Source organism: Emys orbicularis, chromosome 5, assembly GCF_028017835.1.
Source record: "Emys orbicularis isolate rEmyOrb1 chromosome 5, rEmyOrb1.hap1, whole genome shotgun sequence".
NCBI lineage: Eukaryota > Metazoa > Chordata > Testudines > Emydidae > Emys > Emys orbicularis.
Genome location: NC_088687.1, coordinates 83,933,006 through 83,940,937, shown reverse-complemented (window position 1 = coordinate 83,940,937; position 7,932 = coordinate 83,933,006).

Below are 7,932 nucleotides of genomic sequence, written 5' to 3'. Positions count from 1 at the left end.
GCCTCTAGGAAGAAGCTAGTAGTTGTCTATGGGCCCAGTCTGTCATTGGACTCTGTTGATATTGCCAACAATTATGGCAAAGTTATTACCAACCTGAGCTGGGTTTGTACTGGTGACTTATGGAAAGGACTGTGTTCCAATCCTTAATTGCAAATTCATTTCTATTAAAAATAAATCTAGCAAAAATAGAACTTTTATTTTCAGATCCTCAGTTACTAAGCCATTGAGGTTCAGATGTTGTCACAAGCCACACAGACAAAATCAAATTATATATAGACCTGTATCCATTGAAATAGAACAGCTACAACCTATTCAGAGATAGTTGCTATCATGCACAATTGCTTGACAACCATTTTCAAACATGGAGGTAGTTAGCATTCTCTGAGCAATTCCAGTGTCTGTGGTGGACAGGGTTTTGTTGTTTTAAACCAATCATACTTCAAGAAACCATGCTATAGGCCTCTCCAGTCATAGGCCTATTTTAGCACAGTTTTGTAACACAGACATGTCAAAATGTTTAGTATGGACAAAATACTTGTTAGGTTCATGTTTCAAAGTAACTTCCTGTCTTGTCTACACTATTAAATCAACTGTGGCAGGAGATTGAATTACATGGCAGTTTCCCTTCAGGGGACTGAACTAGAGGACCTCGCAAGGTCCTTTCCAGTCCTATGATTCTATGGTATTTAAAATAGTCTTACAGTACAGACTGAACTGAACTCTGTTTTAACCATGTCTCCAATTTGTAATATAGCCTGGAACTTTTCCTGCCTTAAAACTTTAAAATGAATTCTGTTCCCTTAGCAAGCTTTTTTTGACTCCATGACACATGCATTCTTGTTTGTTATGGAAGTTATTCCTGACTACTGGCATAATTAAAAAAAAATATATCACTATCATTTGTTTTGGAAAAACAAAACTGAATGGACATGGTAAATAGATTTAGAAAGAAAAAGTGAAATTTGATCCCTGCAAACCTTAACAATGTTCCTTTAAGAGAAGTTTAGTTTTACAAGACCAATGCATTTATTTTTAATATATAATCTCTCTCATCCTCCCTTTCCTACTTAGAAAATTAAATCACACATTGAAATAAACAGAAGATATGCAAAATAGGTGGAATATATATAACAAGCTGCAGAGCTCCAGATACACATGTAATATACCAAGTTAGTGCATGTACTTCAATGTGTGAGCATTTTCTCTTCTCTCATTTCAGACTGAAATAAACACATCTGTGCAATTACTATATTCAGTCTTTTATTCCCACACACAAAACCAAGCAAATTCCGTCCAAAAAACACTTCAGATTTCAAATGCACAGGTACCTGAAAAATCAAAATTATGGTTTCCACAGCAATCATAACTACACTGCAGATGTATAATTCACTTCTGGATATAAGGCTAAATAGGGCCTGGATCACCCCACATTTTAAGGCCCCCAATACATCTGCATTGCCCTACAGGTTCTGGCTTCAAGCCAAACCTCACCCAAAATATCTCACCCTCCCAGACTGGCCACCTGCACAACAGATTGTCTCTTATCTTCCTCCTACCTACAAATTCTTGATCTTCCTGCCAAGCCCAGCCCACCCCAGTAGGCACCAGGTTTGCATCAGTCAGCTGTACTCCTCCCAGTCACTGATCGTAAAACATGGATACCAAGGTTCTATCTTAATCCACTCCTACATAAAGTCTAGCACTATATACAATAATACAAAATGCCTCCCAATTACAAGCCCAAGTTACAGTGGCTCTGGAAACTTACTTTTTAAAAATTCTTATGCATTGACAATTTCAACTATAATACTGTATTAACATATTTTGCATATGTATAAAGAAATGAGACTGAGCATAAGAAATAGCATAAGACATGTGCAGTTTTATATTATACCCACACACATACCTTCAGCTACCCAAGAAGTGTAGGAATCCAGTATAACTGACTTTCCTGAAGTGGGTTGTTGCTTTTGCAGAATGTTCTTTATATTCCATTTATCAAATGAAATAATTTAAAAAATGTCTTTAATGTGATATATTAAAAAACTCCTCTTTAACAAAATCTTAAATTTTCAAAGTATGTTTAGACATATTGGACCATATTCTTCCTTGGAGTAACTCTAACAAAATTAATGGAGGTGAATTTTTACGAGTCTGTTGGAGCCTAAAATCTGTTGGAGCTACTGAAGAAAACAAAAATTTAGCCCTCAGCTTTAGCCACATATATCTGAAAGCATTCCTCTTATATTTCTACTGGTGGCTGCTTTCTCCATTGCTATGGAAACAGATTGCACTGCCAAAAATGGAATGAGGAGCTTTCAAACATCACTTGAAAAAAGAGGACAAAATGGGAGTTTTGAAACTGTGATTATTTTAAAAGCACCTGTAACACTGTCTGGAATGGTTCACGACTGTGAATCCCAACCACAGGACAGACTGTCAAAAGCAGGGCAGACACCCCAAACTGGGTGAATATTCTATAATTAGATTTCACCAGTAACAAAAGGGAACTCCTAGATCACTATAGCAGTCTTACCATTGAGTCACTTATACCAAAAATCACAAAATATTCAGGTTGCTCTCATGCCCCAGAGGCCAGTCACTTACCCCAGATTAATTTGTACCTTAGATCTCACATCAAAGACAATGCTGATAGCCAATCCTATAATAAACTAAATAAGGATTTATTAACTAGGAAAAAGAAATGAGAGAGTTATGTACAGTTTAAAGCAGGCAACATATAATCACAAATGAGTTCAGTCTATGGTTCCAAAAGGTAACAGAGATATAATAATCTGTCAGAACTGAATCTCTTTTAGGGCTAATCCCAGGTTGACCCTGGGGATCTCTGCTTTTGTTTCTAGTGTTGGCCCTTGTCAGAGTTCAAACAGCAAAGAGATGAAAAATCTTCTCGTTCACTATTTTTATTTGCTTCTTCCAGCATTTAAACCAATGGGATGAGGCCTTCTTACTCCATGGGTGGATGGGCAATTAACAAAGCTTTTGTCCTACAATGGCCCACTTAATTTTGATAGCCCTCCTGGATGGGTGGGGGCGGAGCCACTCTTCCCATTTTAGGGCTTGTCTACACTGGCACTTTACAGCACTGCAACTTTCTTGCTCAGGGGTGTGAAAAAACACCCCACTGAGCGCTGCAAGTTTCAGCGCTGTAAAGTGCCAGTGTAGACAGTGCTCCCAGCGCTGGTAGCTACGCCACTCGTGAAGGTGGGTTTTTTAGAGAGAGCCCAGCGCTGTACCACGACTACACGAGCCACATTAAAGCGCTGCCGTTACAAAGTTCGCCCCTGGGCTTCAGATGTAATTTTTCCCCAATCATACTTTCAAAGCTTGCAGTTTTTAATCACTGGAAAAATATATTATAAAAAAAAAAACAGAGGGAAAACATCTTAAAACAATTTTCCCACCATTTTTATCTCTGCCTTTTCATAGGAGTAATGACCCAATGACTTGGCTAGAATATTTAAATACACTGCAAATAAGTATTTACATATGCAGTTATACTGGTTACCAGTATCGTTTTAATCTCTGTCAGGCAATTTAATACCTCCTTTTATAATGCTCGTTTTATAAATAGTATCTACATACAGTAAGGACTATAAATCAACAAAGAGATTCAGGTGACATCATAAACAAAGAGCAAACCTTGACTCATTTGTCAGTGTTACCAAAACCTCAAGATACAATGGAGCTTTAGTTCCACAAAGTGGATGGATTTATTTAGAAACAGAACATCAAGCTACCAAGAGACCTTCTCAATGATCCAATACATTGGGCTGCTTACCTCTGAGATAGCAAATAAATAACTTAGTGTGTCTAAAGGTCAGTTAGGCAAGCCTAGGAAGGAGAATACCAAACTCTTGATGCTCCACAGGTCACACAGGTTTTCTCTACACTGCAATGTAAGTCCAGGCTTAGTGGTACTCGAGTAAGCTGACCCGTGTTAGAGAACTCTGGGCTTGAGCATCTACGTTGATTCTTAACTCTACATTAAGAGACTTTTCTAACCCAGGCTCAAATCTGGGGCCGTCATGCACACTGCAGCATGCTGAGCTGAGTCAAACCAACCATATTCCAGAGCCCCTAGCACCCTCCCAAAATGTGGTTGCTCTAGCTCTTTGACTGTGAGGCACTGCACGAAAAAAAACTTTACTGCCCACCCTCGATGTTACGGGAAGTTTGAATGGCCTGCTAAGCAATCATTTTGGTCTGTGTGCTCCCAGAGAAGCACCTTTTGAATAACTTCTCTTGCTTGTGCTTTCACTGATGTGTCATGAAATGGGCAGAGCTTCCGTGAGGTGCTAGTGGACATTTTGGTGGCATTTTCTGTCCTATCAAAGGTGGATTTCATGATGGAGGAAGAGGACGAGTAGGCAGAGGAGGAAGAGTATTGTGGCATGGCAGACTTGCACTGACAGATGCTGCTCGGTACAATCATCATAGCTGCTGATGCCCCCTACATAGATCAGCACTTCTGGCACAGGACCACAAGCACAGACTGGTGAGATCAAACTGTCATGCAAATGGCTAGCAACGGGATGACTAACAGTGGGTCTAGAACTTTTGCATGAGGAAAGACACATTTCTGGATCTTTGTGAGTAGCTTACCCTAACTCTCCAGTGTAAAGACACACACTTGAAGGCACCCTTGCCTGTCCACAAGCAGGCTGCTGTAACCATCTGGAAACTGGCCACCTCAGACTTCTGTTGTCAACCAGTTTGGTGTAGGAAAGTCAACTGTGGGTAAAGTGACAGACAAGGTTTTTGAAGCTATCAGGTGTGTGGTTTACCCTAAGGTGGCAGGCATTAAAGATATTCCTGAGGTAATTGCTGGCTTTGAGAGAATGAGGTTTCCTAACTGCACCAGTGCCATTGATGGGACTCGTGTGTCCACAGTTTGCCCTCCTCTAAGAGAACATGAGTAAGGTAAGTTGCTCTAAACCGATGGGAGAGAGCTATCCTATAGGCTTAATAACTTCATCTCCACAAGAGGTGGTAGCTATATTGCCGGGAGAGCTAGTACTGTCTACACTGGCGCTTAGGTCGGTATAATGGCATCGCTCAGGGATGTGGAACTCCATGTGGTGGGAAGGGGGCAAGGGAGGGGGACACCAAGACTCAGGGATACAATCCGCCATTAGCAGATACACACCGGTAGCTGGGCCTTCTCATAATTGTTGCATTGGTCCTTACAGTAGAAAACCCTCCCAATATTGTAGTAATAAACTTTGAAACTTACCGGGCTCAGGAATGGCTTCTGTCTTCTCTGGATTTGCTGCAGGCTTGGCAGTGGGGTGTTCCTTGGGGGTGGGGAGCATCAAACAGTTCCTCTGAGTATGTACCCAGAATTTGGTGTTGATCCTGTCCCACAGCCTGCTCTGGACTAGTTTAATAAACAGTCACTTCATGCTCCTCACTTGGAGCCTGCTGAGGGGTCGCATCAGTTCCCTTGATGGATTCAGGGGACAGAAGGCACCATCCTGGCTGACCACAGTTAGCTCTATGCTGGGCGCAGTGCCCAGCACCTGGTTAAACCCCTCATAAATCAGGCATGAAGTTGCTGAATTGCCTGAGGTGTGGTTCTGGTTTCTGTTCTTCTTGTACTTACTCTTGAGCCATTTAATCTGCTCCCTGCACCAGTAGCGTAGCTGGGGGGAGCGGGGAGCAGCCGCTCCCCCACCGAGCACAAGTGGCGCCTTTTTAATTTTTACTCACCCGGGAGTGGGACAAAAAGGCGCCACCCGCTGCGGCACTTTTACTGACTGGGTTGCGCTCCGGGTCTTCAGCAGCACTTCAGTGGTGGGACCTTCACTCGCTTCGGGTGTCTTCGGCGGCACTGAAGCTTCATCACCAAAATGCCGCCGAAGACCTGCGGAGTGAAGGTCCCGCCGCCGAGGTGCCGCTGAAGACCCAGAGCACCGCCCCGTCAGTAAAAGCGCCGCAGCGGGTGGCACCTTTTTTTTTCCGCTCCCCCTCTTCCCTCCACCTGGCTACGCCACTGCCCTGCACTGGTCACCACTCTGGAAAATTTTAAAGGCTACCAGCTTTTTAGCTATCTGCTGGTACATGTGGTCATTCTGGTATTTTTGCTATAGTCCACAGTTTTACTGGCGTTGCAACAGAAATTCACCAAAATCTGGCTGTGCTCCCGTGACCAAGAGGCAGTATGCTTGTTCTGTTTGGTCTCCACTGAAAATGCAGGCGGCTCTTCAATGGTGTTTTTGCAGCTCAGTGATTAGGAGACAATGGAAGGGTTAATGGCAACTCACTGAGCTGCTGCTGTATGCCAAGGGGAAAGTGGCTTCCATTTTCAATTGACTAGACTAGAGATTTTGGGGATAGAGAGGACTAAGGAAGTAGGCGCATAGGATTGTGGGACATGGGCGCTGACTTCTTCTGGCGCCGGTGGGTGCTCGACCCCTCTCTGCCCCCGGCCCTGCCCCGACTCCACCCCCTCCCTGCCCCTATTCCAACCCCTTCCCCAAATCCCCGCCCCGGCCCCGTCTCCTCCCCTGAGTGCGCCACGTTCCTGTTCCTCTCCCTCCCTCCCAGAGCTTATTACGCCGCGAAACAGCTGTTTTGCGGCGGCAAGCGCTGGGAAGTAGGCGGAGAAGCAGGGACGCGGTGCGCTCAGGGGAGGAGGCAGAGGCGGAGGTGAGGTGAGGCGGGGAGGGGAGCTTGGCTGCCGGTGGGTGCAGAGTACCCACTAATTTTTCCCCGTGGGTGCTCCAGTCCCAGAGCACCCACAGAGTCGGCGCCTATGTTCTGGGATACTTCTGGCAGACTCCTAGGACGCAAGTCAAGCGGGGCTGTATCTACACTGCAAAGCAATAGGGTTCATACCTGAGTCATGGCTTGACTTGGGCTCTGACCCTCCATTCCCACAGGCTCCTGGGACCAAGGGCCCTGGGTTAGCGTGATTTATTATGTGTAGATGGAAGGGGAAGTAAGCTTGAGGCTGAGTGTGAACCTAGGTTTATATTGCAATGCAAACATATCCATACAGCTGCTCTCATCTTTAATACAGACAGGGTGCTGGAACTAGGGGAGCGGCAGCACCCCCTGGCTTGAAGTAGTAATAACAACCAAATACATGGTTTCTGCTTTCAGCATCCCCACTAGAAAAAATGTTCCAAGGCCCCTGAATATAGAAGTGGAATAGGAACATAATCTGCAAAGATGACAATTTAGCATGAAACCTACAATATAGCCAATAGGTCACTGCATCGCTGGCAACTGTAACTGGACAGAGGACTCACTATGTCAGCACTACCAGACCATCCATAGCAGCTCTGTGAACAAAGACCACAGTGCCTCCTAACCTTTTTCTTTAAGACCTTGGGTATTTGTTAAGCAGCTAAACCCATTTTCACTTTCTCCCATAAGGAAAGAACTTTTCTCATCCCCCAGGCCCTCTCCTTGCTTCCCGCTACCTGCATTGTTTGGTTATCAGTCAACATTTTAATACATAAAATTAAAATCTCTACTGCTTAGCGATGCAATACCATTCACTACATCCACTGACACCTGGGTGGGCTCTCCACCCTTCCCTTCCCTACGGATCAGGCCCCACAAGGTAAGGTGTGGCTGTGCATCACATCAACATTCCTCCCATCCAGCCTCCCTCCCACATGTGATCTGCCGCATGCACCGGCAACCAGCCAACCCCCTAGCACCCTTCTGGGGAGAGACTCTGGGCAGGGGCCCCTCAGCTCGGCCCAGCTGGGGGGCTCTGCCTGGTAGTCTGTGCTGCTCCCCTCAGCTGGGCAGAGGGCCCCTCCCCCCCAGCAGGGGCCCTGTCTGTCCGTCCTGTCAGGTGGGCTGAATCTGGTGAGTCACTCTCCCCCCGTGAACCCTGGTTTGGGGCGAGCGCGGGGCAGAGCCGCGAGGGGGCGGCCTCCGACCCCCCCGGAT